At 43.9% G+C, this 26,017-nt stretch overlaps 1 long non-coding RNA gene across 1 annotated transcript; it reads right to left on the bottom strand.

Moving 5' to 3' along the window:
* Window positions 1-2,420: 2,420 nt before the first annotated feature.
* On the bottom strand, window positions 2,421-2,810 carry LOC134077967 (uncharacterized). The gene is made up of 3 exons (XR_009938804.1): window positions 2,746-2,810; window positions 2,600-2,664; window positions 2,421-2,524 (listed from the first exon to the last, which is right to left on the bottom strand). It is a non-coding gene; the product is annotated as an uncharacterized LOC134077967 (long non-coding RNA).
* Between the last annotated feature and the right edge of the window lie 23,207 nt (window positions 2,811-26,017).

Raw genomic sequence — 26,017 nt, 5'->3', positions numbered from 1 at the left:
AACTTCCAAGAGGAAGTGCTCAAATTGTTACCTGTGTGAGCAGCGGAAATTGGGCGAGCAGCGACCAGCCAGTCCAACGTGAAAACGGGAAAGGGTAGTCACGGAGAATATATACAAAAGTTCCCACCAAGCCATTGGTTGACCAATTACCTGCTAGTATACGGGGCACTACAGACGGGAACTAATTCCCGTACTGCTACATTCTTCCCTCACTTCTTGCATCGTCGCCCCGACGATGGATCAAACTAGACCAGGCAAACCATAAACTCCATGGCCAAAAGAGCAGAGGCGGGTTTTGACACCCAACCAAGCCTGGTCAATGGGCCAGACAAACACCAGGAAGGCGTGCAGTTTGGCCAGTAGGCCAACGCTGCTACCATGACAAACACAGGGAGGGCTTGCAGTTTGGTCTAGAACCCAACGCTGCTACCAAGACAAGAAACACTGGGAGGGCTTGCAGTTTGGTCGCTACACCAACGCTGCTACCAAAACACGAAACACAGGGAGGGCTTGCAGTTTGGTCGCTACACCAACGCTGCTACCAAAACACGAAACACTGGGAGGGCTTGCAGTTTGGTCGCTACACCAACGCTGCTACCAAGACAAGAAACACTGGGAGGGCTTGCAGTTTGGTCGCTACACCAACGCTGCTACCAAGACAAGAAACACAGGGAGGGGACAGACCAGATGAATGGCTACGAGCAGAGTGGTCAGTAGGCCGAACTCTACTGTCTGGGACCTGCAACACAGAGGCAAGCCACAGGAAAAGGGCCAAACACTTCTAAACAGCCCCAACTGACTGGTGAACACCATGGACCAGTGTTCAACAGTAGTAAAAAATTACGCTTCTTCCCATGTTGTCAGGGAGAGCAGACAGGACACCAAGAGGGTCTCCACACAAAACCCCGCTAATGGCCATCACCCTACCTCACAGCTTCCCCTTCTGTTCCAAAGAGAACAGACAGGAGGTTACAGCCAGTTAGCTGTGGCCCTTAATGGGACTGACGGTGACCCATGACCCAAAGGTTTTGGCTGTAAGGAGACACTCTTGGTTACCTTATGCAACCTGGACCTAATATCCAACCTCAAACCATGACCTCATCCCCATGTACCAAGGGAGAGATGACACAAGTAGAGGGTCCCTCACTCTCTGGGTCCCTTGACGGAAGATCACCTCCACACAGCTCCACATCCATTGCCAGCAGTAGATGTGTGGGTAGTGAACCCAATCGCTGAGGCCCTTGACGGGACGGAGTCTAATCATATCCCCAAAGAGCTGAAAGAGGAAAGCCCCATTTTACAGACATTAAACAAACATGACCAACTACAAGTAATGGCACGGCCCTCTAGGCCTGGTTACTGGTAACTAAAAGGACTGCCCTTCATCCTTCGAAATCAGAAGGAGAAGAAAAAAAAAGAATTTGCTGCTCACCCAATTGTTAAAAATGCACCAGATGTCCGCTGCTGCTTTGTCTTTAAAAAAATGTTACACATAGAAATCATCATAACAGTTCACATAATACACAACACCATACAACCATGAAAAGGAAACACAAAAGAATGCAAACACACGTCTCTGCTTATAACAGTAAATCCTGCCGACAATACGTCAAATGTGGCATTGTGGAATTTGTAGGTTGCAGACTACGCCACGATGGGACTTGCACCCAAAGATATAATTCAACTCTGTATCCTTAATTTAAGGCACTAAGGTTCGATATGACTGACAGAGACATGGTTCCATAAAAACAAAATAATTTATTAAACACACACACTTATTCACAAACACATAAAACGCTAAGACTGTGCTGAGGCTTACCGATGGGAGGGCAGTGGCTAAGGTACGAGGACACGAAGTAGGCACCCCAATCACACGTGCTTAGTTACACACACATTCACAGGCAAGGATACACTCAGTGAGAAAGTCACGGCACACAGAACCCAGCACCACGGAGACTGCTCCCACTTTCGGCTAATAGCAACATAGAGGGGGGAGGGGAAAGACGGACAATAGTTACAGACAGCACACTCACAAAAGTGTAACAAAGTAAATCAAACAAGACACAACAAACGGGCATACTAAGGATCAGCAGCTTCACAGCCTCCCCTTGAGCAGACAAAACATATTAACAAAGGTCAGTGCAAACAGAAAGACATATCACAACACAAGATGTCAACACGTTGGCGATCAACAGCACTGGGAAAAAGGCCTCCAGTCAAGCGTGTCAGAAACAAAAAAAACACACGGAACGTACAAAACACAACGACACAATCTTCGCATAAGCGACGCGACACAGGGAGGACAAGTAGGCTACGAAGGTGGGCTCAGTTCGTCCAGCACATAATGGGAGATCACACACAGTCCAATGCACTAGCGTGCGACCAGCTAGCTGCAAGCCGCGTTAGCCGTGAGACGGAGACCAGTGATGTTTGGCTGAACACATGAGTTGTCAAGACGGACGTATAGGCAAAGCAGCAGAGTTCATGTAGCCTATTGCCAGCCGCCCCCCCTAAGTAGCAATCCCTGGAACACACAAAGTACTTATTTAAACACGAACGGTGTAGTAAAGTGCTCAACTTGTACAAATGGATAACATACCCAGGAACTGCGCTGGACGTGCATCCAGCCGGCGGGCGGCCGATGCAGCACGGGGAAGGGGGACTCTATGACAAAAACACTAGATAAGTAACAATATTAAAACCACACTCGTTACCAATAAAATAGCACCGGAAACGCCATCATACCTGTGGCGATGGCAATCGACAGGGACGTAGGGCATAGGACGTAATCAACATGGAGAGAATTTAAAGAGAGCCGCTGTTGTGCTGATTGGCTCTTGGTAGCCAGATCTGGGCCACTCACAAAGCAGCCAGCGGCTCGGATGAAACGTGGCCACTACACAAGTTCATCCTGCTACACAGGCAAAGTGGGACAATCTAAAAAAGAAATACAAAGTATGTACATGGACATGTCACGCCATCTACTACAGTCCGACCAAGTGTTTTAATTAGTTCACTTTAATTATTACTGTATTTGTTTGTTTGTATGCCTGCCAAGTACAATAACCATAACCATAACATATGACACACCCTATGATCATTTGAGAGTTTCTACCAAAATAATAAATGTTATGTAAATGGAATGATGTTCACACTGGCCACGTTTACATGATGTTTTTAATTCAGAATTAGTTTATTCAGAATTAAATAGATCGGAATTAAAATATTCTCCTTCGAGTTTACATGGAAATACTAATTCCGAATTGGCGTTTACATGGAACATACGTTAATTACGCTTTAAGCCTACCTTACATTGCCAGACTTTGCAAAGATTTGGAAAAGATTTTTGAAAAACTACAGTCTCAGACCCTCTCACATCTAAAGACAATTCATTGAGTTTTTAGTCACAGGCCAGTCTCAGATTAGGATTTTGCAAAGACTGTGGGTCACTATTTACAAGACTGCTGCTAGATTCCCTCAAATTATTTCCATCGTGCAATAGGCTACACGTCATCATTCACAGGAAATCACATGATAGCCTACTCATATCAAAGTAATTTTTTCGCGTTTCTGCAGCATTGTTTGATGTGTGACATCACTAACAGATATAGAGCTGTTCTGTCACGTAGAACAACCGACTAATAAATTATAAGAAATGAAATAACAAATAATCATAAAGGCTACAGCTGTCGCCTATTTTGCCCCTTCCTGTTTCATGTTCGCGCAAGGTTACTATTGGTTTTTAATGTTCACGTCACTATTTGCATGAGCCACGACTGAAAAGACTTCCGATAATATCAAACATGTTTGATATTGTCGTAACGGCAAAACTAGAAAAAGACTGCCTCCGACGGACTTAAAACCGCTAAGATTGGCACCTTACACTAAACGATTTAGATGACGGGAGCGCGCTGCGATTTCAGTACAACTCCCAAGATTTCCGCCCGATTTTGGAAATTTAGTCGCCGACTGTTAAAACAGACCAAAATCATGCAATGTAAGCCAGCCTTTATTGTATTCTGCTGAACGTCTGGGGGTCGGGAAGGGTTCCGATTGGACAGGCGGCGCATGAACGTAGCCTAATAAGGTTTACCGGAAGAAAACAAACTTTAGCTGGCTAGCAACTTTTTTGTCATCTCGGGTTAACGTTACAGCATGGACAATAACATAATGAAAACGGGTTTCACAGTAACTCTGATAACAGGCCTACTATTTAGCCAGCAGCTCGAGAATATTGTCAAGCTTCACGTTTGCTAGCTGAGGAGGAGAAGACTGTCGGAGAAGGGGGGAAGAAGACGGAGCTGAATTAACAATGAAACGAGCATGCGCTTCTTCTTCCTCCTTGTACGAGCATGCGCCAAGCAAACGGAATAAACTTTTAATCGGAATAAAGGTTTACATGATCAAGGAGGGGAGTTAATTCCGCTTTAACATCGGAATAAACCAACCACTTAAATCGGAATTAAGTTTAATTCGGAATAATCATTTTCAAGCGGAATAAGCGTTTACATGGTCTCTTTTAAAGCGGAATTAACTTTTATTCCGATTTAACTTGGTTTTATTCGGAATTAAAGCTCTCATGTAAACGCAGCAACTGAGAAATAAACACAGATTTGCTGGATTTTGTTTAGCTGTTCCTGTTGTTGAATGTCATGCTTGACCACACAGGATTGCAAGTATCCAGGCACAGGAGAGGGAGTAGGAGGAAAATCAACCGCTGAGACTTGGCCCTGGTTTGTCCTCATGGATGAGGTTTTAGGACAGAGGCCATCAATTCGGGAGGAGGAAGAGGAGACAGGCCTCGGAGAGAGGGAAGAAAGAGGAAACCTGGGGATGAGTTGATGGAGCTATGTCACGCCCGGCTATGCCGGCCTGGGTGCGTCTCTCCCTGGCCTACATTATCGGCTGTTATTGTGTGTGTCGCCTTTAGGTGGAGCTGTTACGGTGGGCCGTGCCGGGCTAATTGGTGCGCGGATGGGATGGGGCTTAAAACCATCGCCTTCTGGTCCGCTCGGTCTCTCTCCCTCTTATTGCTGCTCTGGCCTGACGACGAGAGGCTGGCTGCGGGCGACGCTGCTACCCCTCTTACCTTTCGCTTTACACTACATATACTGACATGCACGACACTTTTGGTTAGCTTCCCATTTACTGACTTTGTTATGTCTATTCGTTAAATAAACTTAATTTGCTTTAAACCTTAGTTTCAGTGTGGTCTCCCTATGTCAGCTCTGCTTTGAGCCAAGTGGACCTGACAAGCTATTAAGAGAAGACATGAGGATGCAGAGGGAGGCTGAGGAGAGGAGGGCAAAAGATGGGAAAGAGAGGATGGACAGGTTGTTTTCGTTGTTGGAGAAGTTGGTGGAAAAAAAAACAAAAAACTGTAAATCCAACAATTGATAAGGACATTTGTTTATTTTGCTGACAGTTGGTCCCGCCAGCGTGCACCGCTAACGGCCTCCACACCGTTCTCCCCCTCATCCTCGGCCACGTCCTCCACAGGTATATCCGCCTGGGCCACGATGTCACCAGCCCCAAGGCAGATGTTGTGGAGGACGGCACATGCTGTTATAACCTGAAATGGTACAATACTAATGTTAAAAAGTGTAATTTGTAACAAGCTTGTTTGATTTCATTTTACATCTTGTCCCCAAAAAAATATTGAGTACTTACCTGCGGCACAAAGGTGTGGTGCACCTCCAGCGCTTGGAGGAAGATGGCTCGAAACTTCATTTTCATCATTCCAAAGGCACGCTCGATAATGGAGCGTGCCTTGGAATGAAGGTAGTTGAAGCGCTGGGCTCCCACACCTTGCACTGGCCTTTTGTAGGGAGTGATGAGGGGGAGTGGCTGTTGGAGGCACGGGTACCCACCGTCAGCCAAAATGAAGTGCCCTGGAGGAGGAAGCACTGACTGCCCATACAGTGGGCTGTACCGGAGTACTCGTGAGTCGTGGACCGACCCCGGCCAGCCCACATAGGTGTCAGTGAAGCGGCCCTGATGGTCGCAGACAGCCTGCAGGATAATTGATGGAAACAGTTTCCTGTTTCTGTAGCATTGACCATCAGGGCCGCCTGGTGCCTTGATTCGGCAGCCATCGATTGCTCCAGCAGCTTGCTGGAAAGCTCTGTGTCGAGCCAGCCCTGCAAATCCTCGAGTCACTGCCTCTAGTTCCTCTGGGGTCATCGGGAGGTGGATGACCTGATGGCGAATGTCCACCACCTCCTCAGTGACTCGGTGGATGATGCGGTGGACAGTTGATAACAAAGTTGATGAGTTGAATTTATGGACTATCTCGGACATAACACCTTTCCTGTACATGTCCTGTGCAGCTTATTTGCTGTAATGTAGCATATTGTATTGACATATTTGATGGCTTAGAATAGCCATAGGAGATGATTATACTTTCTCTTTGGCAAACGCAACAGTTATGAATTATATATTTTAAATTATTTTTAAAGGGCAAATTTCAGTGTCGTAAGGTTTTGTAATGAATGTATTTATAGTATGATGTGTTCTCTGCAAAAATAAAGTCTGTTGCGCTCAAATTGCTCTAGTTTCCCGCCTTCCTTGATGACCGCTTCTAGCTGTCAAAATTAACAAGGTTCAGCTGGACGTCACTGGCTCGAGATCACTAATGATCTCTTTTGGACATTTATATGCACCTTCATGTCGTAAATTCTAGGGACGAGGCCATTAAAACGAGCATTTAGAGCGAAAGTTTGATGAATCACGCGTGAGCCTCGTCGGTTTCTGTGCTCAGATATACGCTGGTTTCTACGCTCGGTTGATAAATGAGGGCCAGTGTCTTAACCTTACACAGGTGTTTGTACACGTTTCCTTTCTGTGGCTTGGAACAATACAAAAATGCAGAGAGAAAAAATACATTTTCTGTAATGATTATACATAATTGACTGACTTTTTATTTTCTCACACTTTTTTTGAAGGGGATACCATCGTCCAACAATTCCTGTCTGTTGAGGCAAGTAATGAAGAATTCCTTGCCTTCCAGCCATTTGAGAGACGCTTAGACACCTTCTTGCATGAGAGATTAAGCCATCCCTCCCCTGCTGCTTGGGCTTTTGGCCAGAAGTTACTGCTCCTTTCGCATGGTCAGTCCACTGTTGAGAGGGGATTTTCTGTCAACAAGGAGGTGGAGACCGAAAACATGCAACAGGACACAATTGTTGCACAAAGGCTCGTATGTGACTTTGTTACAATGCAATGGGGATGTCACTCAGGTCTCCCTTACCAAGGAACTTATGGCATCTGTGGGTGCAGCCCGGTCAAAATACAGACTCCTCCTTGATCAACAGCGCATCAGATAAGAAAAGGACTCTCAGAGCCAGAAATCAACATGGATTGAAAGTTGTTCTCTTACTGTAAGTGGGCTACATGCATTCAGCCATGTTGTGTACCTGTTGTCAGGGATATGTTTTGAACGTGTGATGTAATCTTCCATTACCATAGTAAAGTGGAATGTTTGTCAGATAAAACGACCAAGAAGAGCAGAAGTAAATCATCTTCCTCCTTAACCTGTGGGAAAAACAAAATAGAGGAAAAAGCATAACGAAAGGACCATTGCTGCAAAAATGGACCAGACATTCGCAGTTGGTAGGCTTGAAGTTGTCCATGATGGTCCCTCTGTCCAGGATTTTATGGAGAGATGGTCTGCCTTGTTCCAAGAGGATCAAATTAAAAAGGAGTTAAGAAGAATTACAGCCATTCCACTTCAGTCAACGTTCCTGGATAAACTTCTAAGTGTGATGAGAACCAAGGGAGGAGTGGCTGGAACCAAGATTCAGCCGATGTTGAATACTCTGCCAGGTCCATAGTATCGAACATCAAAGAGATGCAGTCATCTGCGGCCTCATAGAACACTTTGGAGAAAGCACCGATGACCTGTTTCTCAAGTGCCAGGAGAATGACCAAAGCAGCCAGTCTCAAACCATGAAGATCCTTCTGGTCTACTCCCAAGATGATCCAGTGGGTCCAGTGGAAGTTGCACTGGCAATCGATGGTGCTGAAGTGCTCACTAAGCGTGGAAACAAAACAGGCATGTATACTGCTGATGGGACTGATATATGCCTTGAACCTTGAGTACCCATCTCAACTGAAAAACACCTTTGATTTTTTTCAGAAGGTAATTCTTGAGCTTGACCCAAAGAGGCTTCTGAACGAAGTGCAAACACTAAAAAACAAATTACTGGCATAATTAGGACTCTTCTTGCATCGCAAAGTGTTGCACAAATACCGAGCCTTTATTTCTTCTCTTGTTCTCAGGAACATGTTTCCGTTCTCATTGTTGTATTTGACCTAAGGTACGTGAATATGACAACTTGACCTAGCAGATCAGCAAGCATAATTAGCAGAGATAGCATGTTGGGCGAGGTCACTGGCCGGGGTCCTGAAGAGCTTCGCCGAATCGCAACGGACGGACTGCGCTGGCAGCATTCGGCGTTATCAAAGAGAGCACCCCAACAAAGCCATTGGGCTTTTTATGCCTTTAATTGGATAGGACAGTAGAGAGAATGACAGGAAGTGAGTGGGAGAGAGAGCTGGGGTGGGATCCGGAAAGGACCACGGGGCGGGAATCGAACCCGGGTCGCCGGCGTGCGGTGCAGGTGCCCCAGCCAGTTGCGCCACGGCTGGGGCCCACATAGTTATCCCTTTTATCTGCTTAGAAATGCACCACGTTTTATTTTGTCTCACCATACTTGGTCGTGTGACTACTCGTGTAACTGTATTTTAATAGGGAAAACATGGAGGTGTTTGGTCACTTCTAACTTCATCTCTGGATCCTAATGAATGCATTGGGCTAGCTAGGTGCTATCAAAGTTGCGCTACGCGCCAGAGCCAGAGAGTGCATTGAAACGTAAGAGGTATGTATCAACTCGTCTTAATTAAGCAAATAAAATAGTTTAATATGAAAAAACGGTGAAGTGTTCCTTTAAGCAGCACATCGAATAGTCTTCAAAGGGCACAAGACTGTTGATGTTCGGGACTAGGCAATCGTGAGCAGCGGAGAGATCGACTTTAAGGCGAGACACGGTAGGTGAAAACATCGATTTTTCATGTCCTGGTCAAAATTGAGATTTTGGGCTAGTGTGCCCCCTTAACATGTAATCATTCACACTACTATGAATAAAAGGTCAAAATTACACGTTTAAGTGTAATTTATTACACTTTACCTACTCGTGCCGCTAAATTTCACCGAAAATCCACCAAATGTTAGCTTTCTTGTGTAGCGTGTGATATCGCCGCTTGCTTCTGTTTACAGTAGTTCGTGGTATCATTTTAAACCTCTCGGTCTTCCGCACAACTCTGTCTAATCCAAATATGGATAGTTCCGCTGTGTTAACCACCAATCGTGAACGTCTGTCAGGGGCTTTAAAGATAATAACGAAATCTGATTGGCTAACCTTGATTTCCGAGAAGATAATTCGCTCAAACGTATCACGTGCTATACACTCATGCTTCCTTGTTAGCTTTCGCGGGAGATTTAATTTTGGAGATGGCTGCAACAACGCGAAGATTTCAAGCTTCCAAGAGGCGATTATTGCAGTTGACACTTGCAAGAAATACGAAAGCAAAGGAAAGCAATGAAGAAGATGAAGAAATTCCTTCTCAAAGTGCATCATTCCGTAAGCTTTCATTGCGGGAACCGGAGAGAGAACGGGAGAGTGACAGTGCCACTCAGCAGTGGCTGATAGTTCATGTTGCGCGTTTGAATGAACTGATCTGTGATCTCGTTTGTCCAAATTGTGCTAGATCTGGCTTGCAACTCACTATAGATCCACAGAATCAGGGGTTTTGTAGCAGTTTGTTGCTCGAGTGTAGTGCATGTGAAGCTGCTGACAAATACTGCAGAAGTGTGTTCACGTCCACGCGTCTGCAGGAGTCTAGGAATGACGTCGCCTTTGATGTCAATGTCCGAATGGTGCTTTTAGCACATGAATTAGGACTGGGATATGCAGCGCTGAAAAAGATCAGCAAGGTTTTGGGGATTCCTGGATTGCATCTCAGAATTTACCAGAAACACGACAAGAGAGTGACAGGTATGAAAAGTAATTAACAGTAGCAATCAGAAACTAATTGACATTAATTTGCTTTGCATTTCTTTCTATTCATGGCAGTAGGCCTACTGCTTATTCTGAACATGGGAATATCCACCTCTGTTTGCATTACTAACATTACTTTTATACTTCTATATTACATCTTGAATTTCCCCTTGGGGAGTATCTATCTATCTATATATCTATAGGCTATACAAATACATGTATAATGTACATGTAATAAAGTACATGTATCATTCAGTATTGTGTGATGTCAGTTTTACTTTTACCGTACATATTTTCTTTGAGGTGGAATAGGTGGATACAATGCAGCAAGCAAATAGTACTTTCTCAGGAGATTTAAAAGTGAAATTGAGGGGGGGAAAATCAGCTGGACCAACACTTTCACAATGCACACACAGGCTACACACCCTCATTTACAAAACAGAAGCAAAGTATTTTATTCTGTTTTTGTCCTGTGTTATAAACCACTTTGGACATAGTGGAGCAGATTAATTGCATATTTCAAGAGAATCGTTCACTTTGGTATAGAAGCATGAAATTTGGCACAGATACTCTCTAAGGGTCACTTTTTGGAAAAAAGGCGCTGGCCACTCAAAAATTAAAAATGGCGGCCATTCTTTCAAGATGGCCGCTATTTCTGTCAAATACTCATTATGTCGATCGTTCAAACTGTGATGAAGACATAACATTTTGTGAAAATACTCTCTTAAGGATGTTTTATGGAGAACGGTGCTTGTCCCTCAAAAAAATCAAGATGGCCGCCACTATTTTTCAAGATGGCCGCCATTTCTCTTAAATCCTTACATCAATTTATGAAAGGATGATGCTATCATCAAGATTGGTACAAACCTTCTTCAATGAACATTCTCATGGAAAAAAGTGTATGCCACTCAAAAATTCAAGATGGCCACCTTTTCTGTCAGAGTTCAGTTTAATGTGTAAAGGAAGGTTTTGGTTAATAAAGTGAACGTCATTACACAACCAGGGCACACTGGTGACTTCAGTGCCGTGGAACTCAACATGGGGTTCAAAATGTAATTTAAAACAATTTGTTGATGTGCCCACACACACCAGGGGACACACCTTGGACCTGGTCATTACTCTCACCAACCTGCAGGTGTATGATCTAGGTGTGTCTGACAGGGCTCAACATTAGCTTTTAAAAGTGGTTGCCAACTGGGCAACCAGGCATGAGGTTTTGGTAGCCAAATACAAAAAAATGGTTGCCCCATTATTAAACGCCAGTATTTTCAGTTCTCTCTGTGCACTAAAATAAGGCATATCTTTAATGTCTTGGATACATACTGTCAGTATCTACAGTGTGTTTAATGTGGTGAAGGGCTAATTGGGCACACATTGGTTGTGTGTACAGTAGGCGCAATTTAGTGCCTGTCACTTTAAGAAATACGTGGTTTGAGTCGCCTAATTAGCCTACGCAGTCTACACTAGTGAATGATGATAGTTGCGCATCATACGGATGCAATCAGAGGTGCAATGCATCGTTTTCTATATCATCATTAAATGAAATAAATGTTCGAAAATATAACAAGTTGAAGACAATGTTTTTGGGATCATAGAAGAGATAAGTGTCTTTAAATGATTTTAGTGACCACTACACGAATGATATAGGCCTACAGTACATGATTTGAGCTAGCGGCATGGCAGGAACTCTCGTCAGATGTAAAAGTTTGCCAAGGTTTTTTAGCCTTACGGCGTTAAACCCAAATTGCCTAAATACCATAGACAGGCTAGCAACACAAATTTGAGTGATGCAAGAGCGCAAATCAACTCGATATTAGCCTATTATTATGTGTTACAATAGCATCACTTAAACTAGCAGCCATGTTTCGCTGTTTATGGCACAGCTGCGCGTACGTGTGTGTGAGGGGGGAAAGACGCACATCTACAGGCTTCTAGGGGACAGGGTGCCTTTGCGCACACGCATGTTAGGCTACTTCAGAAGAACACGGTCATTCTTAAAAGTATCGTAGTAGGCTAGCATTAGGCATTGTGACATTTTTAGTTTGTAGTGCCGGTGAACCGCGCAACACTTTATGCCTACTTGAAAAAAGTTTCATTTGTTTAGGCTACTATTAGCTGCGTTATTTGCCAGGCCATCCCGAGTCAGAAAATTAAGTTTACGTTGCCCACCACATTTGTGAAATGCTGAAATACTGTATGTGTACGTACTGATAATTATACCAAAAAATGACAATAATAATCAAACTATAGGGACAATGGGGAAATCTGGTTGCCACAGGGGCAACCAGGAGTCAGGAATTGGTTGCCACTTGTCATAATTTGGTTGCCCGGGGCTACTGGGCTACCGTTAATGTCGAGCCCTGGTGTCTGATCACAAGGCCATTTCTATGGATCTGCAATCCCCATCCAGCCTCTCCAAGCCTAAGCAGAATATATGTTTCAGAAACCTAAAAAACATAAACCCAGAACTCTTTGCAGCAGACATTCAACATCAGCCATCTGAGCAGCCTCCTGGACCTCCATGCCCCTGTTAAAATCCGAATAGTCACCTTCACCTGCACAGCTCCATGGTTCACAAATGAGCTTTGTAAAATGAAGGCAGCAGGACGGGTCCTTGAGCGGCATTTCAAAGCCTCTGGCCTCAGTGTCCACAAACTACCGGGAGCAACAACTCAAATATTCATAGTCCCTCGAAGATGTATGATCACAGTTTTACTCCGATGGCATCAGAAACAGTCCAGGAAATTCCAAGCAGCTTTACTCCACTGTCAATCACCTTCTGAAACCACCCCCCCCCCCCCCACACACACACACACACACACACTTACTGCCACTACAGAAGAGCAGTAAAATAAATTCATGGATTTTTTTTAAAACATATTCACTCTGCCCTTTCTGGGTCCTCCCACCCTAACTGTTCCTCCTACATCTCCCAACCCCTAAACTGCTTTCCTGAGGTTTCATCTGAAGAGGTGCAGAACATCATCAGGAAGATGAAATCCTCCACCTGTCCCCTGGACCCTCTCCCAACCTCCCTGGTGAAAACCCATATCACTGTCCTTACCCACCTGACCACCGCTATTATAAATCATTCCCTCCAAACTGGTTCCTCCTGCCTTAAAAATATGCCATAGTCAGACCATTGCTCAACAAACCCACTCTTGATCCAGAAGACCTGTCCAAGTACTGGCCCACCTCCAATCTTCCCTTCATATCGAAAGTGCTTGAGAAAGCAGTTGCCACCCACCTTCAAGAACACCAACTCTTTTAATTTCAGTCCGGTTTCTGCTCTGCCCACAGCACAGACTGCCCTCATCAGAATCAAAAATGACCTCCTCATCTCATCTGATGGTGGCTCTCCCTTCCTTCTCATCCTCCTGGACCTTTCTGTTGCATTTGATACTTTTGACCATGACATCGTTTTAAACCGGCTCCACCGTATGACTGGACTCAATGACACTGCTCTCAGTTGGTTCAAAACATACCTCACAAACCGGACAGAATACATCTCCCTGGGTCACTCCAGTTCAAATCCACACACAGTCACCTGTGGCGTCCCCCAGGGTTCAGCCCTTGGCCCCATTCTCTTCATCCTCTATTTCACCCTTGGCCAAATCATCAGTCAGCAAAAAAATCATTCTGCTGCTATGCTGATGAGACACAGCTCTATGTAAATGCCACAGCTGCAACCCCATCCTCACAGTCATCCCCATCAAAATAACTCATCTCCTAGCCTGATAAACCAGCCTAAATGGATTGGATGTCTAATTTAGTCTGGCCTCGATGAATGGATACAACGGAACATTGTTGATGAGCACAACCCGTTGTCTTTCAAACCGTGTCTGTGCCTATAGGCCAACGCTCCCTCAAAACCCCGCCCCAGAGCCCTCTGCCTCGCCCGTGTTGATTCAAAACACATCTCTGCGTTGTGATTGGTTTAGTTGCCATCTGCCAGATTCAGGGCAGTGTTTTCAAAATGTACAGTGGTCCGAGGCCAGACCCAAATGCAGGCAAAACATTTTGCCGTCCAGCAGTTGGCGCTGGTTTTCCAGGCTACTCATCTCCTGTCTGGAGGAGATAAAGGTATGGATGGAGCACACCTACCTCCAACTAAATAGCCATCCTGGTTGCCACCCCTCAGCAAACCAAATCCATAACCAGCATCACCTTTTCTGGCACAAACATCCCCCTCTCATCAACAGTCACAACTCTTGGTGTAAAAATGGACTCCAAGCTCACCTTTGAAGCCCATATAAATCACCTCTGCAAGACCTACCACCATTTCCAAACTCCACCCCATTCTCTCTCAGATGCCGAAAATCTGTCTCATGCCTTTGTCTCCTCCAGACTGGACTACTGTAACATACTTCTCATTAGGATCCCTAGCAAGAGTCTGCAGAGACTTACATCCAAATGTAGAGAGAGTACATCCAAATCTCACCCCAAAAATCAACCCACAAAACACAACACACTCCCTCCGCTCCACTCACTCACACCTCCTCATACCCAGAACCAGACTCAGGACCATGGGAGATTGGGCCTTCTGTGCTCCTGCCCGACATCTGTGGAATGCTCTCCCTGACACCTTCAGGGCATCACAATCCACTGACTGTTTCAAAAAAGGTCTAAAGACATTTCCTTTTCCTAACAGTGGTCCCTCCTCTCTGTGGACTGCACCTTGTCATGATGGAGGGGCTTGTGTACTCTAATGAACCTGAGAGGTATGCCGGCATGTATTTTATATCCCTGGCAAGTTTAACTAAGCCGGATAGGTCAAAGGAGAGGAGGCAGACAAAGCAGACATTATGGCTATTTGACAGAAATGGTGGCCATCTTGAAAATGGTTGCCATCCTGAATTCTTGAGTGGCACATACCTTTTTCCCCAGAAAGTGTTCTTTGATGAGTATTTCTGCCTAATTTTATGCTTGCATCACCGTATGAAAAATTGAAATAATTAATATTGTACAGGAACGGTGGCCATCTTTAAAAATGCAGCCATCTTGAATTTGGGACAAGCATCTTTTTCCATCCATTATCATGTACATGAGAGTATTTACATCAAATGTTATGCTTGGATCACCGATGAATGATTTAATAACCATTGAATAGCGATGGCGGATTTAAGAGAAATGGCGCCCATCTTGAAAAATGGTGGTGGCCATCTTGATTTTTTTTTTAAAAAAACATGCACCGTTCTCCAAAAAACATTCTTAAGAGACCAGTTTCACAAAATGTTATGCCTTCATCACAGTTTGAACGGTCAACATAATGAGCATTTGACAGAAATAGCGGCCATCTTGAAAAATGGCCGCCATATTGAATTTTTGAGTGGCCAGCGCCTTTTTCCAGAATAGTGGCCCTTAGAGAGTATCTGTACCAAATTTCTTGCTTCTATACCAAAGTGAACGATTTTTTCACTAATCTGCTGTACTAACATGGGCTACTAAAGCTTTATGTACATTTATGTATTTAGCAGATGCTTTTATCCAAAGCAACTTACTAGGGAGGCAATCAAGCTACAGAACCCTCACCATTTTTTCCAAATGTAAGTCTAACAAGCTATAGGACAGTAAGCATACAGTAGCATAGTACGCATACAAACATAACCATGACTAAAATCATCAGCCAAATAAATCAAACTAAACATAAACATACTGTAGGCCTATGTAACTCCTTGCTATAGTGAGTGATCCTTTGTGGCCTGGCTGCTCCCCTCTCTATTCCAAAATCTAATTGGGAATTTCTGCCACTAAAATGAAGATATGTACGGTATCAATACAATCTTACATGAACAGATATTGATGCAGTACACTTTTTATTTTAGTGGCAGAAATTGAGAGAGGGTTGGAGTCACTTCAGAGAACCAGAGAACCAGGGACCAGATCAGGCAGGCATACTCGGATATTGATCCTGATGTGGAGGAGACTCACATAGATTGTGCAAAAAAACTTCTCTGGTTCAAGTAAGGCCATGGAACAAGAGGCAGCCAGGAAGATTTGGGCCAGGTCTGTGTCTAAGCATCAGCTGCGCTATACTCACATGTTGTCAGATGGGGACAGTTCAGCTTTCAAGGAGGTGGTTGCACTCAACCCATACCCGGGACATGATATTGATAAAGGCTGGCTTACATTGCACGATTTTGGTCTGTTTTAACAGTCGGCGACTAAATTTCCAAAATCGGGCGGAAATCTTGGGAGTTGTACTGAAATCGCAGCGCGCTCCCGTCATCTAAATCGTTTAGTGTAAGGTGCCAATCTTAGCGGTTTTAAGTCCGTCGGAGGCAGTCTTTTTCTAGTTTTGCCGTTACGACAATATCAAACATGTTTGATATTATCGGAAGTCTTTTCAGTCGTGGCTCATGCAAATAGTGACGTGAACATTAAAAACCAATAGTAACCTTGCGCGAACATGAAACAGGAAGGGGCAAAATAGGCGACAGCTGTAGCCTTTATGATTATTTGTTATTTCATTTCTTATAATTTATTAGTCGGTTGTTCTACGTGACAGAACAGCTCTATATCTGTTAGTGATGTCACACATCAAACAATGCTGCAGAAACGCGAAAAAATTACTTTGATATGAGTAGGCTATCATGTGATTTCCTGTGAATGATGACGTGTAGCCTATTGCACGATGGAGATATTTGAAGGAATCTAGCAGCAGTCTTGTAAATAGTGACCCACAGTCTTTGCAAAATCCTAATCTGAGACTGGCCTGTGACTAGACTGTGACTAAAACCTCAATGAATTGTCTTTAGATGTGAGAGGGTCTGAGACTGTAGTTTTTCAAAAATCTTTTCCAAATCTTTGCAAAGTCTGGCAATGTAAGGTAGGCTTTAGTTAGAGTGCATTAACCACGCTCACAAGCGCATGGGCACAGCGCTTCGGAAACTTAGTGCTGAACGCAAATTAGGGGGCAAAGGTCAGGGTAGACTCACAGCCAAAAAGTGTAAAGCGCTGCAAAATTATTACAGGGGGGCCATTTTGAACAACCAAGGCTCACTAGATGGGATGAAAGCAGAAATATGGGCTGGCCTCCTTCATTCTATGTCTAGTGATGAGAATCCAATGCACACACGCTGCAGTCCATCCTGGTGTTGGTATAGGAGAGCAGAGGAGAATGGAGACAGTCCAGAGAGTCATAGGCTTCACCCAGGAAACTCTTTGTCACGGGAAGTGGGTCAGAAGTTGCTCCCTGTGTATCACCGAATGTCCAGTGACAGTCTGCTCAAGCGAATGCAGCATGGAGGCACTCAGAATGCCAATGAATGCCTTAACTCGGTCATATGGGCCCGATGTCCAAAAACAGTGTTTGTGGGGAAAAGTAGGGTAGAGGCCGCAGCCAGTATGGCCATTTCTACATTTAATGAGGGTGCCTCTGCCATGCTGGCTGTAATGGAGAAATTGTGGCTTCAGAGCACAGTCGTGACTGTCAGCGCCATGCAAAATCAGGACATGATCAGGATCTCAAAAGCTAATACTGTCCAGTCCGCTAGTGTAAAGAGGAAACGCAAACATGTAAGCACAGCCAAAAAAGTGAAAAGACACCAGCAGGAGATAGAGGAAGGCCCTACATATGGTGCTGGCATGGATATGTAGACTTTTAACTAATTTGGGGGTGACTAGGTTGTGTTCTATCAGTTCCGACTGAAGTTTGTCAGTTGAAAGCTATGTTGATGTGACGTTTTGGATGTTGCAATGAGCAATGATAGATGTAATTTATAATTATAACTGATAATAATAAGAGTTTTGGATGTTATACAGTGTGATACATGGATTTTACTTGGAACTAAAAGCATATTTTGTCTGTAATTGCTGGCGTTCAATAGAAATGTGTTGAATTTTGCCATAAAAATCTTTAAAGGCCGTTTTCTCAAAATGAGTTTTTTCCCACACGCCATGCGAAGCATCTCCACTTCTGCAGCACCTACATACACCAAACTTTCCAGTCTTATTCCTAACTATATTTGGAAGATATTTACAGAGGGATTTGTTGATATAACATTCTTGTCCTGATTTATATGACTTTTTATGCCTAAAAATAGGGCGAAAATCCATTTTTTAAGCCAATTGACAGTATTTTCTGATTTACTGGATAAAAAAAGAAGATATTCATAATCCCCTCTGTAAATGTTTTTTTATTTGATATATTAACACAACAACCTGGCTTTTTCCAATGGTCAGATCCTTCGCATCAAAATATATGCAAATTAGCGCATATTTAATTAGATATGACCTAATTAGCATATTTAAACATAAAATTACAGAAAACTTGCAATACATGTTTTTCTCCTATTTATGTGAGTATTCAACTGGTAAAGTTTCATGAAGATATCTTTAAGTTAAAAATTTTACCCTATTCACCTGTAGTGTCTCGCCTTAAAGGGATAGTTCGGGTTTTAAGACACGAAGTTATATGGGTTCCCTGTCAGCAACGTTGTGCATCAGCACTGACTTACCCCCCGACAGCGTCCTGTGAGCCGAGATCCAGCCGGTTTTTGATCGTTTTTGATGCCGGACTATTTTCTTCAGCAGGTTTCTGGGGTCACGAAAGTAAAGTGTTTTTCTTCTCAAAACCATATGCGTTCAACAGAGTGATATATTTGCACCACAAAAACGTTGTCCAGCTGTCAGTAGCGCGCAGTGATAGGAATCGCGAAAAATAAGTAAGTGATAACGAGGTTTGAATTTTTCCTGGACAACGTTTTTGTGGTGCAAATATATCACTCTTTTGAACGCATTTGGTTTTGAGAAGAAAAACACTTTACTTTCGTGACCCCAGAAACTTGCCGGACTACTTTCTTCACCATCAAAAACCGGCTGGATCTCGGCTCACAGGACGCTGTTGCGGGGTAAGTCAGTGCTGATGCACAACGTTGCTGACGGGGAACCCATATAACTTCGTGTCTTAAAACCCGAACTATCCCTTTAAGTCTTTTTTTTAGTGTTTGTCTGGGTGGAAAGCTAATTCCTCTGCTAACCTTGACACATTAATTGGAGTACTCAAGTAGGCCTACTTTTTGAACTTTTTTATTTATGGATGAATAAGACAAACGATACGAGCATGGGCCCTGGCACAGTAACTGCAGACGTGAAGATACTTGCAGGAATACAAGTATAAGTAAGTACATCTTTCTTTGATCCCGTGAGGAAAATTTGTTCTCTGCATTTAACCCAATTTAACTGAATTAGTGAACACACACAGCACACAGTGAGGTGAATCACACACTAATCCAGAGCAGTGAGGGGTTAGGTGCCTTGCTCAAGGGCACTTCAGCCGTGGACTGGTCGGGGATCGAACCGGCAACCCTTCAGTTGCAAGCCCGAAGCCCTAACCAGTAGGCCACAACAAGTTGCATTTGGAGGAGTGAAGAGAAAGCAGACTTGCTGCGTTGGAAAGGCGGCCTGATCTGGAACGGTGCCAGCTGATTGAGGGAGATTAGGGACAGAGGAAGTAGACTTTGAAGCCAGATTTTTTTGGCGGTTTGGATTTCCGGATGAACGGACAGTTAGCGGAGTCACGTTCGGAGCTACAGCATAAAGCGCAGGTCACAGAGCGACAGCCCAGGAAAACACGGTTGTGCAGTTCCGCATCAATAGCTCCCCAGTATGGGCACTGATTCCATAGGCCTACTCTGGCTGCAAATTTAGCCGAAAAGAGGCGATGATAAGTATAGAATGCTACATATGCCCCCATATGTAACGGCTAGCCCTGCTACGCTGCTAAAATATTCATTCAGCACTCGACGCCTAAGAGGGAACACGGAGCAAATTACTTCCAGGTATCGAACAAAAAAAACCCCGGGACAGACAACGTGAGTAGGGGGCCAGACGACTTCAGAGACAAAGTCACTGAGCCACAGTCTATGTCCTGGAGCTGAGGTTGTTCAGAGAAGGGAGACATGAGAGAAAATTGGTCGAAGTCCGCACCTGACAGGATTTGGTTCCTGAGAGAAGGAGACACAGGTGGAGGCTCATTGACATGAGCGTGCGGTGGAGGGGGCAGCTGGACAGCTGAGGCCAGGGTGTAGGAAGGCGGACACCAAGCTACGATCCTCGAACCGGTTTGGCCATCGGGGAAGATTAGGAGGTGTGGAAGGAGGGAAGCGGTGGATATGGACCAGTAGGATAAGAGGTAAAGGGGAAGAAGTGAGCCCGATGCCATGGGTGCAGTGATATCACGCACTACTTCCTGCTTGTTGCCTATGGGGACTGTTTTCAGATATCACTGCGCCCATGGTACGGTTGCGACTTGCCTTAATTATTACGCCAGATGAGAGTGTAGTTCCATGTCAAATCAGCCTAGAAAAACCCAGGTTTCATTTTCAGTTGGTCTTATTGCACTTTCTAACTTGAGAAGAGACACGTTTTAAATGGGAAAATTACCAGAAATCTTAGTCACTTGTAAGCATGATGCTAGCAGGCGAGAAGCTAATGGTCTAATCCAATTCAATGATCTATGCTAGGCTGAAGCTAAAAGTTGTATCGCCAGACTCACAGAATGGCTGGATGAACGGGAACAAGGTAAATATCGATTGTTTTGCTCGAGGGGAGGTGGAAAATGAGCTTATTTCCAAAAATGGCGGAATATCCCTTTAATTTGGTTGTGGAAAGTATGTCAATGCATACTAAAACACTTTTTTTATAATTAGAGATCAACACATCACAGCCCATATTTCTTGCTGTTCCACCGTAACCCCCGTCTCCCTGAAGCCATGAATGCTTGCCCACTGGAGGACAACTTCGAGGTTGGGAATCTAGAGGAAGAGCTGGACAGCACCCTGCAAAAGTCGAGGCTCTCAACGAGAAGGTGGGGTGTTACGTAACCTATGTAACATATGTACAACATAATTGCATGCCTTGAAGTATACTAAATTCTATTTACTGACCTCTTAGGTCATCAGCAACATCGAGAGGGCCCAAGCTAGATATAAAAAAATCTTCGAGACTCGCAAGAACAAGCGAGCGAGGCGGTTCTCGTTACAGGCAGGTGATGAGGTTCTCATTGGAGAGAACCCCCCCCCCCCCCCAAAAAAAAAAGGCCTCACTACAGACCCGGCACCAAGGGCCATTTACCCTCACCTCAGTCACCTCAAAAGGTGTGGCAACTGTGAGGATGGAGGGTAAAATCAAGTACTTAAATGTTTCACGGCTGCGGCCCTTTTTCCGTATGAAAGGTGAGATTGTTATGCATTACACATGTCTAAATTTGTATTCTCTATGTATCTGTTGTATGACAGAGTTACACCAACAAGCATTATTTAGTTGTTCAAGACAATAGCACACCATCAAAACAAGACCATGTTTACGCAGCAGGTGGCTGGCAGGTGGACCACCAATATGCGAGCCATGGCCCGTTATGGTCCAATGACCTGGGGCCTCTACAGGCTAAACTTGTGAGTGCCAATTACTGAAGTCTTCATTGAGGTTCAATGACACCTTTGTGAATCTACGTAAGAGTTTTCGTTCTTAATAACACAGTTCAGATAATTATCAGGAAGTTGAATGAGGCCCATTGAATGTGAACACCTTACATGGGCTAATGGAAAACAGGGATGCTAATGGCAGGGACACCAATGACAATGTTTTCTTTTTTTCATTCTTAGCTGAACTATGTGCTGGACAAAGCACGTCCAGCTGAAGAGCTCATTGTGCTGGACGGTCTCATGTGTTTGCGGAGGGAGGACTTCTGGAGCTTGGGTTTGGGGGAAAAGTTGGAGAGCAACGTAAGTAGATAATGCTTAGGGTTTGGATACATTTAGTGGTTTTATTGTTGTTTTTTAATCCAATACATTCTGTTTCATAGATTGGGAATGCTTGCTTCAAAATAATTGGAGAGGCAGCTAAAAGACATGTATGTATTCATTTTTAGATTTTATATCACTTTGCTGCCATTATCAAATAATGACTTAAATTAACCAACAGGGAATGGATGTCTCCATAATGGACCTGTACATGGTTCCCACTCTGAAAACGGGTGAGGTACGATTGCCGGTGAGTTCATTGAATGCAATACCATGTCACGCCTTAAACAAATAATTATAAAAGTACAGTTGTAAGAGTTCATGACCCTTACTTTTATAGGACAGGGGTTCTCAATGTTTTTGGTTCCAAGGACCCATTTTAGAGTATAACATTTTCCGAGGACCCCCTTGTAACTGTAACAGTTAACCATTCGTATTCTCTGGATTCGTATTCGCCGGATCCACTATCCCATGTGGGTAGGACCAAATAGACACAATTTGCTTGTTTTATGGGTGAAAAGAGCATCATCTTTTTAAAATTTTAACTTTATAATTTCAGCAAATTATTTTGCGGATCCCTTGGCTATGGGTCACGGACCCCACTTTGAGAACCACTGTTGTAGGAGAACATGGATTGCAAAAACACAATTATCATACCGGCTTGGAGTAGACAACCAAACGCGGCGGACCATTATTTGCTCTGTGTACTGTTTCAGTAGTTTTTTCTCACATATTTTCATATAGGTCTAGTGGTGGAACCAATATGTGATAATTTGACATTATGTCCATACAGGTGTTGTTAGTGGACAAGAGGGAGGCAATATTCCTGGATTGTCTTAACCCCAATGGTTTTGGGGATGAGGCATACAGGACAGCTTTTAGGTTTGAACTACAGAGCTGATGGACACTGCTCTATAGCTTGACCTGTGGTTGCTTAGGGCTGACACACCAGCACATGTAATCCTAACAATGACTATACCTGCTCACATATGAATTACATTTTAAGAAAGACATCTTAACAAACATCATCCTTGATGTTGCTGTGTGAAAGCCTTAAGAAATACAGATCAAAAGTCCAAGCAGTTAAAAGTACTAAGATCGTGTTTGTGCAAAAGCCTTGTTCTATGGCTCAAGTTTTTAAGAAAAAAGCCTTGTTCTATGGCGGTTTAAGCAAAAGCCTTGTTCTATGGCCTCAGGTTTAAGCAAAAGCCTTGTTCAATGGCTCAAGTTTTTAAGAAAAAAGCCTTGCTCTATGGCTTCAGGTTTGAGCAAAAGCCTTGTTCTATGGCTCAAGTTTTTAAGAAAAAGCCTTGTTCTGTGGATTCAGTGTTGTAGAGAGGGCTGGGCAAATGGCGGAATGGCTTAGGAACAACATGAGGCCAACCGACCAGGTCGAACAGTACATGCAGGCCACAGCAGTATATCGGGCTGAGTGGTGAAGGCAAACACTTCAAAATCAATCCAGGACGTTTTCGTGGAGTTCCCCAGACTCCTTTGTCCTGGAATGGTAGGACTCCAATTCCCTAAACAAAGCTTTACTATTTTTCTGTCATTTTAAAAAATATTTTGCCCCTTGTCCACACCATTTATCACATTTACATCATCCACTCACCTTCCTTATTACACAATCTTTATTTGTTGCTGTTCACCCATACACACACACTTACAGGCTCCCACTACTAGCACGACCCCAGGCAGTTGGTTGGCCCCTTGAGCCGTGGATCTGCCCAAGGTTTCCTCCTGGACAAGGGAGTTTTTCCTTGACCCTGTTGCTCCTGGGTGTCCCTTGCCCCCCTCCCCCCTTTCCCTCTCCCCCCATGCACTTAAATGCTGTGTAATGTTTAGTATGCTGTATGAAATCAATCACTCTGATTTGTATTTCTTAGATTGCTCAGGACTTCCAGACCCTTTATGTTGACGCTGGTCAGAAGTTTTTGAAAAATGGAATTGGACATTCTCTGAAAAAGTCCTCCGTCTGGCAAAAAGAGAGGGGAAATTGGCATGTGCCACTGATACACTGCCACAAGGTATAATTATTTTTACTTTAATGTAAATCAATACATTACTCCCATTACTCCAGTTAAAAATATATGTATTGGTAGTATGCTCTCACACTTCCTCACCTCTATGACATGCACACACATAAACACATACACTTTTGCACTGAGAAACCAAACCACTCTTAAGGCGTATTCACACCTGCCTTATTTAGTTTGATTAAAACAAACTCAAGTTCGTTCGTTGCTTGGTTCACAATGTTAAGGCGAACCGCACTAAGAAAAAAAAAAGGGGGGGGGGGGGAAATGGTCCGGACCAAAGCAAGTGAACTAACGGACTTTCCTGGTGTGAATACGCCCTTAATGAAGGTAGTCGAGAGACAAAGAGCAATGTGGTTCAGTACACACAATTTGAATACTACTACCACAGTGACACTTCACCAGCACTACTCCACTTCACCATATCACACCACATTTAACCGGGATTTGGAGTCGACTGCTATCCCACAGTAAAGTACAACTTTCTGCACTACCATGTCTTCATCTCCTTATATTCCCAGCAAGCAAATAACGTTCTGCTACCTTTAAGTAACGTTAGCTTTTGGTTCCCCTGAGGTTAGTTTTTCAGTAACCTACTAATGACGTTTAGAGAACGTTATCTGCAGGTTGTCAAAAAAAATGAACGTTCTCCTAACGTTTTTACAACTAAAAAAGAAACGTTGTATTATGGTTGAATCCCAGCAAGCAAATAACGTTAGCCGTTGGTTCTCCTGTGGTTAGTTTTTCAGTAACCTTCTAATACCCTGGAGAGAACATTTGCTCCAGGTTATCAAAGTTCCCCGAACGTTTTTACAACTAAAAAAAGAAACGTTATATTCTGGTTGCATTTCTCTTTTCACACAACGTTGCTACTTAGTTGGTTTTTTGGTATCTTATTTGTATAACCGTATAGAACATATATTCTGGTTATGTGCTTGGGGTTGAAATTGTTGATGAAAATCGCCCCCGAGTTTTTATGAGTTTCCAATTGAACACGGCCAGCAGCCACACTGCAACTTAGTCGGAATAATTTGTTGCAAATTCGACATCAGTATAGGCATATTCTATTCTTCCCCCCTCTGTTGGATTGATATTAGGCCTACCAGAGCCATATAGCCCGTCTAGCAAGAAGGGGCAGCCAGCGCAAGAAGAGGTTGAGAGAAGCTACTTCCATCATCTCGGGTCCGTGAAAAAAAAAACAGCCAGTTGGTGTGTTAGCAGACTCTGTACCTCGCTAACTTTGAGACATTTGGATAACACAGAGATAAAGTTACTCACGTAGGCTACTGGCTGTATGGTATCGAATCACATCGTTTTCCATGCACTCGTTCATTAAGTCCCATAGTTTAAAAAAAAAACACTGCAGGGTAAACCGGGTGGAGGAACTATAGGCTAGCCATATGTCCCTAGGCAAACACCAATTTCATGCTAACATTTCCCGAGAGAGAGAAATCCCCAAATGCTGCCCTGCAGTCAACTCGCACTGGTTTCATTTGTGAAAGTCTTTCAGACATGCACAGAATGTCAACAGTTGGGCTGAGTAATCAACCCAAGTCATAATCTTGGTTAAAGTGTAAGTTTGGCGAAAATTGAAAAAAAAAGGCTATTTTCTGAATGAAAATACATCAACTAAGCCGTGGAGGAAGTAATTTTCGCTCATCACGCAGTACAGAGCTAGCACGTGCAGGAGCTACAGCCCAAAATTGCAAACAGTGGGTTAGCATGGGGCTTACAGCAACACGCTTTCAAAATCGCATTTTTAAACCACTAACATTGCTCAAAACAGCACCAAACCTCACCAGTAGCTTGCTCTAGGTGTCTACACATAATACAAGGAACCAATCAGTCTGTAAACTTTGGAATAGTTAGTATACACATAGAATCAATTCGAGACCGCAACCCCATCTGAAGCACAGAAATGTCACGCGAGATCTCACACGCTGTGATTGGGCCGCTGGTTTTTCGAGTTCTCAGCTCCCTGGGTCTATGGATCGTGCCTAGACTGCCCCGCCAGCCAAATTGCATTTGCTGCCGCTAGGGGCGTCTAGATTTCTAGGCTACCAAAATCCATCATAGTTCTGACCTGAGGACTTCTTAATGGAATACGATGCAATAAAAGCAGCCGGTTTTGAATTTTGAAACAATGTGGTTGGGACATTTCAGCTTAGGCTATCCTGCT

Source organism: Sardina pilchardus, chromosome 1, assembly GCF_963854185.1.
Source record: "Sardina pilchardus chromosome 1, fSarPil1.1, whole genome shotgun sequence".
In the NCBI taxonomy this organism is placed as follows: domain Eukaryota; kingdom Metazoa; phylum Chordata; class Actinopteri; order Clupeiformes; family Clupeidae; genus Sardina; species Sardina pilchardus.
This window is presented reverse-complemented; position numbering and strand designations above follow the sequence as displayed.